We start from the raw sequence: 17528 nt of genomic DNA on the forward strand, positions 1-17528 counted from the left end.
AGATGTTCGAAACGGCATTGTGAGATGCTATGGGCACGTTCGACCAAAAGTGCAACCGGCAACGGTGAGTGCTGCGAGCGGCCTCGCCAGTGATACGATCCATGCTACCAACATTGATGAGCCGTATTGTGATCAGTGCACTAGGATGCTACAAACGGAGGGCTGCGTGCAATGCGCCCAACGACGAGCGGTAGCGCACACCGACGAAGGTGAGCTGCGACTCATGCGGCCAAGTTCCTACAACGGTGATAACGACTCCAGGCGAAGCATTACTCGATGGCGTTGATGGCCACCGGGGAGGCCGCCGAGCTCCAGCTCCCGCCCCTATCCATCCGCCACCGGCGGAGGGCAAACTACTTGTCATCTGGAGCGGAGTTGGATTCATCCATGAGGAGTGCCTCCTAGTCGACGTCTCTGACTCATTGTCAGATTCGCTGCTGGAGTTGGCCATGGTTGCGCTGGGAGGGGAAAGTTTGGAGAGCGAACGGGACGGTAGTGGAACAGTCAAGGGTGTGGATTGTGGACAAGGGTTTGGTTCGGGTGGGGTATATGTGGGGTCAAACTGGGCTAGCCTAGGACATTTGACGTGGAGGTTGCGTCCAGACTGTACCATATCCGTCCCATATATGGGTTTGGTTTGGGGGGTGCCGGACGACCCGGACATTTAAAGCATCTACAACCGAACCCCTCAAGCCATCCCTAAACATATGGGCGGACAACTCGGACACTACCCGGATCGAAAAAGGTCACCCAACCGAACCCCTCATAGCCTGCCCAAACGTCTAGGTTGTTTGACACCCACCAAACACAACCCATATGTGGGGTGGATATGGAGGGGGCAGACCGGATGCGCCCACCACATGGCCCAGACTGGCCTAGTCCGACCACACATATACACCACCCCAGACCACACCAGTCCATAGTCCACACTCTTGACCGCTCTGCTCCACTTCCTTTCTCCTCCCCTCCCCGTCCCTTTCCCTGCCAGCGCCACCAAGGCCAACTCCGGCAGTGGGCCGACAATGAGACCGACCCCATCAACTAGGAGGCGCTCCTCAAGGAGGAATCCAGCTCCACCCCGAACAACGAGGAACTCGCCCTTGACATTGCTCGCAGCTTCCCTAGTGGCCCAGCGGGGCATTTGCAACTCTGTGCCCGCCCGCTCCCGCCCATCGTCATTCGCATCATCCTCGGTCAGGCGGCGTGACGACCAACGGCACCCAACACCTCCATCCCTGCTCCTCCCGAGACGCTAGTTCACATTCCTGCATAGCCGAGCCAGCGGCCACGACTTCATCATTTGGAGGCGCAAGTTGCTCGCCACGTGTCGTGGAATTGTCACGGCAGATGTCCTTGTGAAAGGACTTAGTCGTGGAGCCATCGCAACTAGGAAGCTTAAAGGGGTTAAAGTGGGACAAAGGACACGAGGGTTTATACTGGTTCGGCCCCTTGCGGTGAAGGTAAAAGCCTAATCCAGTTGAGGTGGAATTGCTAGGGTTTCGATGACCAGGGAGCCAAATCTGCTATGCCTGGCTCTCGATTTGATGTTACTTGCCCTAAGCCGCCGGCGGGTCGTCCCCTTATATACACGGGTTGACGCCTCGTGGCCTACAGAGTCTAGGTCAGCTCATAAACAGTGTCCGGCTCGGTGACTAGTTAATCTTGCCTTACAACACAAGTCATGCCATTACGGCGGTTTATCACTACGGGCCTTAAGTCGCCTGCGGGCTTTAGGCCCTTTATTGAACCGCCATCTTCAAGCTTGATATTGGGCTTCATATGATAAATCATCATAGCGTAACCCGGCCCCTCCTGGGCGGGTTACCCTAGTAGTTATATCCCCAACATTAGGCCCCAGATTGATTTGAGCCGGTTCAGATCAATCTTCAATTCCTTAAGAAAAAGTCTTCTGTCTTCTGTATGTGCAAAAGTTATAATCCGCCATGACATCATCTTCTGGATTCATGATAACCCGCCATGACGTCATCTTCTAGTAAATTCATATATTATTCTGTCATATCCCAATGGATCCTTATCTTAATGACCGTCTCGGAAATCGAGGTGTCTGAGTAGCTGGATAACCATGTTTGGCCTCCTCGTTTTTCGCGCCCGCTTTATCAGTCCTCCTTTATAAATAGGCACGACCTTCGGTCTTTCTTCATTCTCCCCCTTTCGTCGTCTTCTTCCTCTCGCTACTCCACTACCACTCGAGCTCCGCCGCCGCAGAGCACCTCGTCTTCATCGATCTAGGCCGCTGCATCAACCTGAATCGATCAGAGAACGGCGGCGACCCTCCGCAGTAGATCTGCAGCTATAAGTTCTTGCCGTCCCGCACCCTAGATCCGCATTTTAGGGTTTGCAAGTTCCTCTGCGTTTTTTGCTGTTCATCCTAGTTTCTTTAGAATCCCTCCACCGCAGCCTCTTCTGATTTAAAAAGCAACATATCCTCCTGCGGTAATCATTTTATATCCATTTTTGACACTAGCAGATCCCTTTTCTTTGTACAGAGGCCTCATTAGAACTCACGAACTCATCTGTACCAGTTTTTAGGTCTAGAATATTTTCTTTTCTGAAGGACCATTTGATCCAAAATAACATCTGCAACTTGCGAAACTTGTTTGTGCGATACTTAGGCAAAAAAACTGTATCTGTTAGATCCACCTAGCCATGGTGACGCTTATCGCCGGCTTAAAAAAGCAATGCTCAATCAATAATTCCGACCACTCATGGTGGTTTAAATAACTTAACTGCTTATGATGCCCATGGCGGCTTGAATAATTTGATATAATTAGCCATATGTCATTAGGCCCCTTCATAAGCCGCCATCTTGAATATGAATTGAAATATTTTCTCCGGCTTAAATTTGAGCCGGAAATTTTTATTTTGTCATAGGCTTCCATCTCCATAATGCCGCCCAAGGCTCCCAAAGCACCCGTTACATGCAACTGGGTTAGATCCATCGTCACAGATAACACCTTTAAAGAGTTTGTGAAGACAGGTTATCTGCCGAAGAAGGAAGTCATGTTCTATCGTGCTCCTGATCCGACAGAAGAAAAACCTCAACCCAAGGAAGGGGAAGTTATTGTCTTTACTGATCACATGAACCGGGGCTTTTCTCCACCCGGCTCAAAGTTTTTCAGAGACGTCTTGCACTTTTTTGACCTGCGACCTCAAGATATCGGGCCTAATTCCGTGTCAAATATCTACAAATTTCAAGTGTTCTGTGAGGTGTACCCTGGAGAAGAACCCAGCTTGCTACTCTTTAGAGAGTTATTTTATTTGAACCATCAAAATGAACGTGCCAATGGGCCCAGCTTGGAGCTTGGTGGAATCTCAATCCAGCGACGGAGGGACTGTCTCTTCCCGTATGCCGAACCGCTGAGTCACCCTAAATATTGGAACCAGACGTGGTTCTACTGTCAAGACATTTCTCCGGCTAATGAGAACCCTCTGCCCGGCTTTCGCGCCCTGCGCCTGGAGTCAACTCACCCCCTGCCAGATAAACTGTCTCCGGCTGAACGTCAAACACTTGCCCCCACCATGAGCAAGGTCAAGGCTCTTCTGGGGAATGGCCTAAATGGCATTGACCTGGTCCGGGTTTGGCTTGCCTGGCAGGTTATTCCTTTGAGCCGCCGCCCCGGCTTGATGTGCGATTACACAGGCCAAAAGAACGATCCTCTGCGACACAGCCATGATGACTTATCTGAGGACGTTGTTGATGATATGACCAAGTCTCTTCTGAATGAGAGCCTGGCAGATTGTGGGAAAGTAGGTTTAAGTCCCTTCTGCAAAGCTAACCCGGCTCCAGCGGTAAGCTATTGACTTGAGCATTTTTACCTTCAACTTTAACAATTTCGTCTTTACTCAAAAACCTTTGTTATAATTCACAGGCTGATGACGAATTTTGGAAGGTCAAGTATGACCATGAGGCTGCAAAGAAAGCCAGAAAAACTAAGAAAGCCACCAGGAAAGCTGCTGCCCGGAAGAAGGGGAACAAACCTAGCGCCTCGGATATGCTTCATTTGGAAGATACCTCCGAGTCAGAGGTAGCTCTTGACTCTTTAGGCTCCTTTTTTAACCATCTTATTGACACTAATTATCATCAGGAGGATACAGGAGCGAGTCATGTAGCGATTGATGAGGTAACTATAATTTCCTCCGACTCCGAGCCTTTGCCGAGACAGAAAGTCCGAAGAGTAACCCGGAAAGTAAGATTTTCACATTCTTTAGCTTACCAAGATCCTCAATTTCTTTTGAAGCGACAGATTCACGAGAGCCGGAGGCAGACCCGGACCAGTAAAGATGCGGAACTCTCCTCCGCCTTACCCGATGTAACAAGAAAACGCCGGACTGAGGTCATCTCCGATTTACATTCTTTGTATCCTTTGGCGGGTTTCACTCGTCAACCACTCAATTCTTCTGACTCAAACTATCAGGGAACTTCACCTTCCTCCGGCAAATCAATGCAGTCTAATATGCCGGCTTTCAAAACCGCTCCAGGGTAATGATAATATGTTTATCTTGTGCTTATCTTACTCATGTTTTTGCACTAACCTTTTGATTTTTACACAGCGTACAAGTAAAGCCCAGGAAGAGGGCAAAGAAGAATAAGCCGGCCGAAGAGCCGATCTTGACTGAACCGGAGCTCAGAACGGCTGCTCCTGACACCTCTGCTCATGAGCCACCGCCTGAACCAGCCCACGATATTCCAACGCCTACTGCTGATCCGCCTGTCGAGCAAGCCATTGACGGTTCTGAGAACCCGGAGATCCCTAGCCCGGCCAAGGCGGATGACCTGGACGTCGAAATCATCAAAACTAACTTTGTTGAGCCGGGGAGACCCACCGTGCTGGCCAAGTGCTCCGCCAAAGAAGAACTTCTGGAATGCCGCAAAGCTAAGCTGGATGTCACTGATTATACTCATCTGAGCATTGGAGAAATCGTCTCTAGTTATATAAATCAAGTGCACAACAGCCGTGACATGGAGATTGACATGGTGAAACAGATACACCAAAAATCCGAGGTATAACTCTTGTTGCTGTACTTTAGTTATCCTTATTACACCAGCCCCCAAGTCTATTGCTTATGATAAAATATGATGTAGACTTAAGACCAGCTGAGCAATATATGTAAGAAATCCGGCTTATCCTGTATCCCCCCAGGGCCGGCTGAACCCGGTCCTTATCATGTTTTAATCAGGAAGTACTTGGAACATCAATATGCATTAGCCCCCAAGTGCCAAGTATCTTTGCTTGCAAAGTGCTTGGGACTTACTTTAATGAACCACCACTGCAAACAGAATTCTTCAGCATACATTAGCCCCCAAGTGCCAAGTATCTTTGCTTGCAAAGTGCTTGGGACTTAATGTTGCATTATGACAATCCTGACTGTAACCCGGCATTTGTACAGGCCGCCATGAGTCAATTTGAATCGGAGATTTCTGACTTGAAGAATCGCCTGGAAGCACAAGAGATTGAAACCCAAAAAGCCAACTCCAAGTTTGAATTCAGTGTATCTGAACAAGAGAAACTGAAAAAAGACTTTGAAGTAGAAAAGAAAGCCTGGGCTAATGAAAAAACCGCCTTGATCAACCGGGCTGAGAAGGCTGAGACGGCTCTTGCAGAAACAACCGCCGAACTATCCGGCTTAAAATGCCATGTATCTCAGATGGTCTCAACAATCTTTGGTAAGTTATTCTGCAAGTGTTAAATATTTGAATCTTTTCTAACAAGTCTATCAATTGTCATCAACTTACCTGATTTTGCAATGCAGGACTCACGAGTTCCAATCTTAACCAAAGCATGCTGATAAAATTGAAGGCGGTTTACACACTGGTAGAACAACTCTACACCGGGTCACAGCGTGCTTTAGCTGCAGTGGCTTTGTCCAATGAAGTCCCCACCCTCTTGGCGGATGTACTGAAACGGCTTGCCGTGCTACCTCAAGGGTTCAAAGAACTAGGGCGATCTTCTGCAAGAGCCGGAGCCGTAGCTGCATTAAGCCGGGCCAAGGCGTGGCTACCGGAGCTAGACCCGGCCGACATTGCCATCGGGTACCCCAGCCTGAAAGAGGACGGCACCCCGTTTGGACAGGAGGACTTCACCACTTGTGTTAAGGAAATACGCCCTGTGGGCACCCTGATTGCTAATGACACAGACCTTACCAAATATCATCCGGGTTATGATGCTGAAGACCGGAGGATTCCAACGCCACATTATGAAGTGATCAGCCTGATCCCTCCAATTCGTAAGCATACCTTTGCCCCCGAAGTTGACCCGGCCGGATTAATTGATGATGGAGCTGAATTTGAAGCTTTGAGTGGCATTGACTGGTCATCATCAACCTTCCAGGACAAGGAACAAGACGGAGGAGCGGAAAGGGATGATCCGGAAGCTTCAGGCCGACAATGCATTTGATCCATCAGGCGGCCCATATTTATGTTTTACTGAAAAACAATGCTTCATCATTTGGACTCGGGGAGTCATGTAATAGGGTAGAAAAACACTTAATTTTGTCGTGCCATCGCGCACATGTCTGGCGTTCAATATTATGCTGATCTCTGCTTTCCTTATGTTTAAAAGATCTGTTTTAACTGTCCTGCATAGAGAAACAAATCACAAGTCCCTTTGCGGTTTACCGCATGGCGGGTCATATATCTTAGATGTAACCCGGAATATGAACAAAAATTATAAATAAGCCGGCTATCAATTATGTCTTTGAAACATAACCATAACAGCATACCTGTGATCCTTGGATTACACTGCCGGTTTATCTGATCCGGACAGTAAGGATGACAACCCGATCTTTAGAAGCAGAAAACTTCCAAATGCATGATCACTGTCATAACTGGCGATTTATTGACCAAGGCCCAAACCGGGCTAAATGGAAGCTACTCATTAGATGCTTCCAAATTTAATCAAAGAGTTTCAAGACAAAGTCGGAAAATTGTGATTGCAAAGAACTTTATCAACAAACAAAATTCAAAGGCTTCTGATTCGAATACGACCAGAGAACCATTCCAAAGGGGTTAAGCTAAGATTCGAATACGATCATATAGCCCCCAGTGGTTTTGGCGTTGCCGATCAAGAGGGTATCGACAGCTATGTTCTCTTTGGTTCGAATACGACCTATGTTTGAACAGGAAGCCCCCAAATGACCTTGAGAGTTGTTTAATGACGCTGATTCAAATACGATTCACGTCAGACCCAAAAGGGGTTGAGCTATGATTCGGATACGATCAAGAAGCCCCCTAATAGGTTTGGCAGTGTGCCAATCAAAAGGGTATCGACAGCTATGTTCTCTTTGGTTCGAATACGACCTATGTTTGAACAGGAAGCCCCCTGGTGATCATGATTTTTAACGGCTAGATTCAAATATGATCATAAGCCGGACCAAAGAGAGCCGGATTCAAATATGATCAGCTCCATGTTGGTTGTTTTAACAATATAACAATGAAGACATATAAACTTTTGAGGATGAAAAGGACAGAGGTCCTGCTTTATTATCAAAAGTTTCCTTCAGATAATCTATCAAGGTTTCCTTCTCTCTTGATTTCACCACAATATCATCCACATAAGCATGAACATTGCGCCCAATCTGATTGTGGAGACAGTTCTGTACACATCATTGATAAGTCGCCTGGGCGCTCTTGAGCCCAAAAGGCATAGATACATAACAGAAGGCTCCAAACAGAGTGATGAAAATCGTCTTCTCCTGGTCCTTAACTGCCATTTTGATCTGATGATAACCAGAGTAAGCATCCAAGAAGCTCAAACGCTCACAACCCGCCGTAGCGTCAATAATTTGATCAATACGAGGAAGAGCGAAAGGATCAGCCGGACAAGCCTTATTTAAGTCCGTGTAATCCACACACATCCGCCAGGTGCCGTTCTTTTTAAGTACAAGCACCGGGTTAGCCAACCACTTTGGGTGAAAAACTTCAACGATAAACCCGGCCGCCAAGAGCCGGGCCACCTCCTCACCGATAGCTTTACGTCTCTCCTCGTTAAACCGCCGAAGAAACTGCCTGACCGGCTTAAACTTTGGATCAATATTAAGAGTGTGTTCAGCGAGTTCTCTCAGTACACCCGGCATGTCTGAAGGTTTCCATGCAAAGATGTCCCGGTTCTCACGGATGAACTCGATGAGCGCGCTTTCCTATTTAGGATCCAGATTGGCACTGATACTGAATTGCTTAGATGAGTCGCCTGGAACAAAATCAACAAGCTTGGTGTCATCAGCCGACTTAAATTTCATCACCGGGTCATGCTCTGTGGTTGGTTTCTTTAGAGACGTCATGTCCGCCGGGTCAACATTGTCTTTATAAAACTTCAATTCCTCTGCTGCACAGACAGATTCAGCATAAGCAGCGTCACCCTCCTCACATTCCAGGGCTATCTTCCGACTCCCATGTACTGTAATAGTGCCCTTGTGACCCGGCATCTTGAGCTGTAAGTAAACATAACACGGCCGCGCCATGAACTTGGCATAAGCCGGTCGTCCAAACAGAGCGTGATACGGGCTCTTGATCTTGACCACTTCAAAGGTTAATTTCTCAGCCCTAGAATCATGCTCATCTCCGAAAGCTACCTCCAGCTCAATTTTACCAACCGGGTATGCCGACTTACCAAGCACCACTCCATGGAAAACAGTGTTGGATGTCTTTAGATTTTTGTCAGTCAACCCCATACGACGAAAGGTCTCATAATAGAGGATGTTGATGCTGCTACCTCCATCCATGAGTACTTTAGTGAATTTATATCCACCAACCTGAGGTGCTACCACCAAGGCTATCTGACCCGGATTGTCAACCCGGGGAGGGTGATCTTCCCTGCTCCACACAATAGGCTGCTCTGACCACCTTAAATAACGGGGAATCGTCGGCTCAACCGCGTTCACAGCCCTTTTATAAAGCTTCTGGTCTCGTTTGCACAAGCTAGTGGTGAACACATGATATTGTCCACTATTCAGCTGCTTCGGGTTGCTCTGATAACCCGATTGCTGCTGCTGCTGACCTCCCTGGCCAGACTGTTGATTATAACCACCTTGATTTCCTTGAAAGCCGGAACTTGAGCCGCCACCCGGGCCATGAAAACCGCCTCCACCTGAGCCGCCACCAGACCCATGGTTGCCATCGAACATGTTCGAATTCTTGAAAGCCTTCATGATCGCGCAATCTTTCCACAGGTGAGTGGCTGGTCTTTCTCGAGTGCCGTGTCTTGGACAGGGTTCATTGAGCAGTTGCTCAAGAGTAGGACCTGACCCGCCGGACCGAGGGGGCGGCCTCCCCTTGCGTCGTTGATTGTTACCTTATGAATTGGTGTTAGCCACAAACTTCGGGTTACCGTCGGCCTTACGCTTATTGCCTCCTTGATTCGCCGGGTTATGTTGCTGACCCTTTCCGTTGTTGTTCTTCTTTCCCTTCCCTGTCTTCTCTTCATCAAACGCGGGATCCTTGGTACTATCAGAATCGGCGTATTTGACTAGAGCCGCCATCAGCTGGCTCATGTCATTACAATCACGCTTGAGGCGCCCCAGCTTCTGTTTCAGAGGTTCAAATCGGCAATTTTTCTCCAACATTAAGACTGCAGAGCCGGCATCCATCTTGTCAGACAAATGTATTATCTCCTTGACCCGGCGCACCCAATGAGTGGTGGACTCACCTTCCTCTTGCTTGCAATTAGTCAAGTCCACAATTGACATGGGCTGCTTGCAGGTGTCTTTGAAGTTCTGGATAAACCGGGCTTTTAACTCTACCCATGAACCAATGGAATTAGGCGGCAGCCCCTTCAACCAAGTGCGGGCCGTTCCATCCAACATCATGGTGAAGTACTTGGTCATCGCCGCATCACTGACCTCCAACAGCTCCATGGCCATCTCATAGCTTTCAATCCACGCCCCGGGCTGTAAATCAGCCGTATAATTTGGCACCTTTCGGGGTCCCTTGAAATCCTTGGGCAGACGCTCATTACGCAAAGCCGGCACCAAACAAGGAACGTCGCCGGTTCTAGTGGCCACTCCTGCCTCAATAGCAGTCGTTGGATAATCCGGGAAGGTTTGGTGAGCCGCCTGCTGAGCCGCCTGCTCATCCTCTCGACGTATCCTGTCCTGTACTGGATTATACCCACCGGGCTGGTTACGGCGCTGGGCGTTGCTTGACAAGGCCTCCGAATCCATATGTCTGCTGTAACTTGGGCTCCGCCTTGGGCGAGGAGTCAAATGAATCCTGTCTCGACTATAGGAATAAGCCTCCTGCTGAGCCAGAGCCGTCTGAAGAAGTTCTCTGACCCTTCGCGTCTCAACTGCTGTTGGAGAGTTGCCATCCACCGGGAGAGCCGCCAAACGTGCCGATGCAGCGATCAGGTTCTCCAAGGGGTTGGGAAAATGACCCGGTGGTGTTGGTACGTAGCGAGGCGGGGCCGTATTCACGTGAGGAGGTTCCATCACCCGGGGCTGAACCGGTGCCCCTGCTCCGGATGTTACAAACTGATTTGCCTCCGGCGAGTTACTAGGGCCGGCTCCGGGCGTGCAGAAGAGATCCCGAGGATCATAAACCGGAGGCAAACGGGATTGAGCCTTCTGGTGCCTCCTCCTCATCACCTCGTTAGATGCGTTCAGGCTCATCGTAAGCTGGAAAGCCTCTGACTGGATCTGTTGAGCCCGAGCATCCAAAGCCGCCCGCTCCGCGGCCAATCTGGTGTCCTCAGCTGCTAGGGCTTCTTTGGCTCGGGCTATCTCCTCAAGTACCTGTGCCACCTCTGCATCATGCTCAGCTTGACTCGCCGGAATAACTGTGGCGGTTAACAGGGTCGTCAATTTGTCCATGAGATCAATCAACACCTGAGCCGGCGGGCGCACAGGGCCTCCTGCCCCGGCCGCTCCTGACCCGGAAGTTATTGTTGCCGCAGCCGTAGAGTTTTGGCCGGGTTGAGTGCCAGCCATGAAGATCCCTACTCTGCTCGGCGGCTCAAAGGGGTCCGGAATACTGTTGCCATCGGAACAGCCCCCAAGCCCGCCATCTTGCAATTGGTATAACGAATCCGTCTCACCAGTGGACGACTCACCATCGGAGTAGACGGCCGTCTCACCGCCGTCCGCGGATCCTTCAGAAAGTTCTCCTCCATGGATGCAACCCACGAAGGCACGCTTCACGACGAGCCCGGGCGGGTCTCGCATGCTGAGCCGTCTCGATGATGTCGGTGCAGATGTCCGGCTCAGGGCCCGGCTCGCCAATCCGACCGATGAAGACGTGGATTCTGCCGAAGGGGACCCGGTACCCGTACTCAATTGAGCCGGCGTCGGGACCCAGCCGACGTCGTCGATGTAGAGCTTGCCGCGACGACTCTTGGTCATCCGGCCCACAGTGTATCCCTTGAGCCCTTCGAAGCTGCCCTTCAAGAACTCAAATCCACCGTGCGCTGGCCCCACGGTGGGTGCCAACTATCGTGGAATTGTCACGGCAGATGTCCTTGTGAAAGGACTTAGTCGTGGAGCCATCGCAACTAGGAAGCTTAAAGGGGTTAAAGTGGGACAAAGGACACGAGGGTTTATACTGGTTCGGCCCCTTGCGGTGAAGGTAAAAGCCTAATCCAGTTGAGGTGGAATTGTTAGGGTTTCGATGACCAGGGAGCCAAATCTGCTATGCCTGGCTCTCGATTTGATGTTACTTGCCCTAAGCCGCCGGCGGGTCGTCCCCTTATATACACGGGTTGACGCCCCGCGGCCTACAGAGTCCCGGCCGGCTCGTAAACAGTGTCCGGCTCAGTGACTAGTTAATCTTGTCTTACAACACAAGTCATGCCATTACGGCGGTTTATCACTACGGGCCTTAAGTCGCCAGCGGGCTTTAGGCCCTTTATTGAACCGCCATCTTAAAGCTTGATATTGGGCTTCATATGATAAATCGTCATAGCGTAACCCGGCCCCTCCTGGGCGGGTTACACTAGTAGTTATATCCCCAACACCACGCGAGGTAGAAGGTATGCATGCCGTATTTAGCATGTTCGGCCGCGGTTCGTGCAGATCCGGGACCGAGCCGCTTCCGCTTGCCGACTCCGAAGACGACCTCCTCTATGACATCATCTGCTAGTCCTTCACCTCAGCAAAAGCGAACGCCTGCCGCCGGCACAAAAATGCCAAGGTATTGCGGCTCGGCATCGAAGAGTCCAAGCGGCTAGCCCGACAGAGGGCGGTCAACCAGGCGAAGGCTCAGCGCCTCGTCAAGGAGGAGGTCGCGCCGCCGGGCGTCTGGCCAGGCTCCTTTGCTCATCTTTATCCTCCTCCAACGACATCAGCACCACTACTGACGAGGACGACACCCCTCCAACCACCGACGCCTACACTGCGGAGTACTACTTCTGATCCAGAGACCGCAAGGGGAAGGGATTGGCGAGGAAGTGGTGAAGCCCAGCGCCCCCTCTCACTATCTTATATATATCACTAGTACAAATGCCCGTGCGTTGCAACGGGCGAAATTGCTCAAAAAGTGCAACGGGCGAAAAACACTTTAAACCTGTTCGGTGTGCCATTATGCGCCATTTCCTATATTGATTTCTGATAAACATCGGTAATAAGGTTACACTATTATCGTTTTTCGGAGCACGAATTGTGGACATGAAGAAGCCACCTAAATATCTTTCATTCGGTTTTATTTTTTGCTTTTTGGAAAAACACAAATATTTCTTTGTTTTCTTAAAAAATGAACAAATTTGAATTTATGTGTTTTTGTTAGAACTGAAACATATTTTGAAGACGAACATTTTGAACAAATGATTTTTTTGAAACACAATTAATATGGATCGGGGGAGTATTAAGATTTTAAATTTTGTGAACAATTTTGAATGTACTTTTAAAAATGGACTATCTTTTTGAAATTTTGAGAATTTTTTTAAAAGCATGACCATGTTGAAAAATGTGAATATTTTTTGAAAGCAAGAACAAATTGAAACACTCTTTTTTTTAAATGCACTCTCGGTGTCCGTAGTTAAAAAAGGATTTTTGGTGTCCACTTGATCACAAACCAGTCCGAAGATGGCAATCCAAAGACAATGAGCTCGGCGAGAAAAATGTAAAACTAATTTGTAATTCCACAGAAATGACCCTTGCAGAATCCATACAAAACGCAATCCAGCCAACCATTTTATAATGATATATTTAAAAGAAATTGAATGACGCTGCATGTTGTTTCAGAATCACGTTTATATTCTCTCCCATAGAAGAATTACTTCAGTTCTTTCAAGACAGAACCATACAACAAAATGTTTCAGATGTCAGAATACTCTGAATCAGTTTATACACTCGAAATATAAATTCAGGCCATATACATCCCGCTTCTGCAGCTAACCTAGCAAGTATTACACTTCTAGAACCAAAAACTTGAAAGTGGAATAGCACAGAATTAGTAAAGAACTAACCTCCATTTGAAGGCAATTGCATGCATTTGTGAATCCAAGCATAGTTATCTTGAAGAAATAATTCTGCAAATACAATATGGATCAAAAATTCAGAGATCTCATGAGAGGTGGACTGATGCCCAATATATCGGGAAACAATATGCGTGTTTCACCATGTAGCTAGAAATGAAGCAAATTATCTAGAAGGAATAGAAAGAGAAATTAGTTCATGATCCAGGGACCAAATTGGTAAACAATACTATTATATTGAAAAGAAACATCAACATCCGTAAATTTCACAATGACACAACTACAGTCTTGTGCCATATTCGGTTACACGCCATGAAATGGAAGAGAACTGCACATAGTGGTGAGCAGCTGGCTTTGCCTGACCGAGCAGCGGGAAACAAAATTTGCAATTTTTTGCTAATTTCTATTTTTTTAAGTAAACATCGGAGCTTGAAAAACATAGTACAATGAAAAGGATAGAAGAAGATTGCCAGCTAACTTTAAGGATCTTGTCAACTGCAGCATAAAACCACAGTTGCAATAAGCTAAATTACGTAAAATAAAGATAAAAGTAACCAAAGTAACATGTTTCTTTCTAATCCCTATTTATAAATTTAGTCACATCTTGCTACTGGCAAGGAGGGTGGGATTTCCAGAACTCAGCTGCACTACTGCTTATAAGACAATTAAGCAGAGACCATATGTGGCTTCGGTCCAGGATTTGGTTTAGCGCCAAAACAACGCTTGGATCCGTGAAACAAACAATTCATCTCAGCCAAAGCAGCTACAAATATTGTATTGGGTCATGTAAAGAGAATGGGCAGATAACACCAATCAGTTCAAGATTGATCCAAGGCCACACAGAACTGTCCCGAGACTCACAGCTGCCAGAATGGAGCAGATGCATTTAGTTAACCATGAATATTTGCCATGTGCTTCCACAGTATGCACTGTACGTACTTTAGTTAAGTATGGATATATATCTGAACTTGCAAAATATACATTGGTCAGTGCTATTCTTTTCGATTCAAATTGTGTGTTCCACCATGATATAGAAATTGCATATAAAATACAGTTCAAAACAGGTGATGTAAATGAAATTACATATATTTATCACCGTTGTATGTTCAGTAAGTGTTCATAAATATATTTTATTTACCATATATTTTTACACAAACACAACACGGCAACATCCGGTTGGTGCGGCCCGGTGGCGAGGAGGCAGCGTTTTCCTTAGCACCAATAACTGGAGATGCACACTACGGCGTGGATTGAGCTACAATGGGTGTGGGATCCAGGAGAGATGATGAATGGGAGCAGTAAGGAGGGAGCGTGTGGGAGTGGGGGACCCGTGAGGGGCGATGGAATAGAGGAAGAAAATCCTTTTAATATAACCACTGCTGCTCCTTATATAGGTGCAGCTACGACCCAAGCACACCTAACGCTAGGTTACAGACAAAATCATGGTATAAGCACAGGGGTTCTTATAGAGCAGACATGTCCAGTTCCTAAAGATTGCTTCTATTTTATCCTTAAGATGTTTAGTGCCATTGGAATTTAGAGCATATCTATTCTGTGACATAAAGAAAAGCATGATCTTTGGTATACTATAGAACAAACATAATCACTATTCAGAGCTTGAAAAACATCATCTTGAAGAATGATTTTTTTTCTTCAGGAATTCGCCACAAGAATCCTGTACAAAACACTGCGATCCAATATGAGGTCGGTGGAACTACATACATGACATGACAAAGAACATATCACTCACCTAGGATTGTTTTTAAGTAGCCTCGCTCATGAGCAGGATAAGTGGCCTTCAGTGGGATGTAGTCCAATTCGTCACCAAAGAATCTAAAATCGACACAACACAGGTTGTTATCGTGGTGGACGGCAACAACACCCTCCCTAACGTAGATATCGCCGCAAGGTGCATTGGTTTGTCCGCTGCCGCCGCCCATCGTGGCAACATCAGGATGATGGTGACTCGGGCCTGGTTGCCCCTGGACTGGAAGAGCCTGATGGCCTGCGCCTAGAAAAATATCAAACTACATCTTAAGCAATGTCTACATTCCACCAAAATGGAAAAAGGATGCAAACAGAAATTTAGTATAATTGCAAGGAAATATGTGCTAATGAATTTTATGCAGAGTAAGTGCACAATTAGGAAATAAAAAATATAAGCAGTCAAATACATGACCAAATAGCCGTAAAGTTCATTGACAAGAAAATTTCACCACTCGTAATAATAGTGATCTTATATTTGTATTGCAAAATGAAGTTGTAGAAATGAAGATAAATTTTAGAAAATCTAAGCAGCGTGGACTCCATATCTAATACATGAAAGAAGAGCAAGCCCATGTAAGTTCCTGACCCCTGAACCACTCAGGCAAGGTATTGCTGTAGCAAGACAAAATGGAGCTGCAAAGCAGGTTAAATTGCAACTCCACATCCAAACTTAGCATGGCACTACATCTTTCTTGTTCAGAAGTAATTGAAAGATATCCAAACATTGGCTAACATACTTTCAGAAAAGCGCAGTCCCGATCATACTCACAAATAGAAGTTTTGGTTTTCAACTGGCAGTGATTTTCCCCCTACCGCAAGCCTCTGCCTACAGCTTTAAACTGAACCAACAAGTTATCATGTCATTTATTTACGAAGTAATGCTTAGAAGACTAATTTCCCGAGGGCAAGAGCCCAATATACTTTCAGAATGTGCAGTTTAGATTATCTTTTCTAGTACCAATTCTGAACATAGCACAACAGTTTAGCTCCTGTTATTTAAGCTCGCAGTATTTAAACCGAGAATTGCTCGCATGTCATGAATTTTTTTTGTTAGCCGTAATCCCAGTAGTATTTACTCGCGCATTTAGGAATGTCATAGTTAAAGCTAAAGATGAATTGTCCTAGCATAATTTACATTTCAGAAGCTTACAGTAGTAATGTAAATACAGATGGTTGAGAAGGAAGGAAGGAGCTGATGCTGCTGCTCCAGACCGAATCAAATCAAGGTGGTGCATTGTAGACCCTGCAATCTATCCATCCATTCAATCCATATACAATCAGGTATTTGCACAGAAGGTGCAAACAGTCCACTGTAGACACTGCAGCAGAGAATAGATAGAGCTTCACCTGCAGAGCAGAGAATCCAATGGAATCCAACAGAGAGGGAAGAAAAGAAGGAAGACCTGCAGATGGTGGAGGCCTCAAGGATGACGACCTGAAGATGGTGAGGGAACCCCATCACCATCAGGAAGAAGAATGCTTGAGCTACTGGTCCATGGCGATGTTGGGTGTGTGCCTGCGTGAGGGAGAGAATATCATCAGGGAAGGGGAGGAAAGAAGAGCAGAACCATGGCGTCGGCACTCCCCTCTCCTCACGGGATTCAAGCGGTCGCCGAGGGAGAAGAGAAGGGGCGGAGGGGTTTCTAAGTCATACCGCCGTCGTCGAGGTAGCCACCACCGTCATCATCGCCCTCGGTCACCATGGCCCGGCGGCTAGGTTATCCAGCGCGAGGAATGAGGGGGGGAGGGCGGATCTGACCGCTGCCTGAGCTGCCGTGGCCACGGAGAGAAGGGGAGGGGTCGCCGCGGCCATGGAGGCCCGCCTCCAACTACAAGGACTTCGCGCTGCCATGCCGGATCCTTCCGTCTCCCGCGCCCGTCTGCCATCACCCGGCTCCAGCGAGCATGCCTGGGTCGCCGCACCGCCCCTCTTTTCTCCCATCTTTTCTTCCTCACCACCCTGTCTCTTTTCTGCCATGGATCCGTCCGGGAAGCCGCACTCCGGCCTTCCTCATCGTCACCGGCGACCCCTGCCTCGCCGCTCGCCACCGGATCCGCCTCCCAGCCCCTGCCGTGCACAGATCCGCCGCTCCAACCGCCGCGCCCCCAGCAGCTCGAGCCACCGCGTTGACGTAAAAAATATCACGGGTTGAATATACCAAACTACAGGGTCCTTTTAGTAAAACCGAAACGTTTCCCCAAATTAGCCACTTAAAACGGGACTGCGGGTTGAATAAGCAAAACCTCAGGGATGTTTTTGCAAAACTGATGACGACGTCCGACCAGAAGCAACAGCCGGTTTATTAGTAGGTAAAGATAAAGGTAAAGATAGGATGAGCT

At 47.7% G+C, this 17528-nt stretch overlaps 1 long non-coding RNA gene across 2 annotated transcripts; it reads right to left on the reverse strand.

Annotated features, from left to right (window-relative positions):
• Positions 1-13182: 13182 nt before the first annotated feature.
• LOC123077822 (uncharacterized) lies at positions 13183-17342 on the reverse strand. Of its 2 annotated transcripts, XR_006436838.1 has the most exons (4): positions 16843-17342; positions 16592-16704; positions 15172-16507; positions 13183-13475 (listed from the first exon to the last, which is right to left on the reverse strand). It is a non-coding gene; the product is annotated as an uncharacterized lncRNA (long non-coding RNA). The 2 variants fall into 2 exon arrangements; XR_006436837.1 differs by having other exon boundaries at positions 15172-16704.
• Positions 17343-17528: the final 186 nt, after the last annotated feature.

This window comes from Triticum aestivum, chromosome 3D, assembly GCF_018294505.1.
Source record: "Triticum aestivum cultivar Chinese Spring chromosome 3D, IWGSC CS RefSeq v2.1, whole genome shotgun sequence".
NCBI classification, from domain to species: Eukaryota; Viridiplantae; Streptophyta; class Magnoliopsida; order Poales; family Poaceae; genus Triticum; species Triticum aestivum.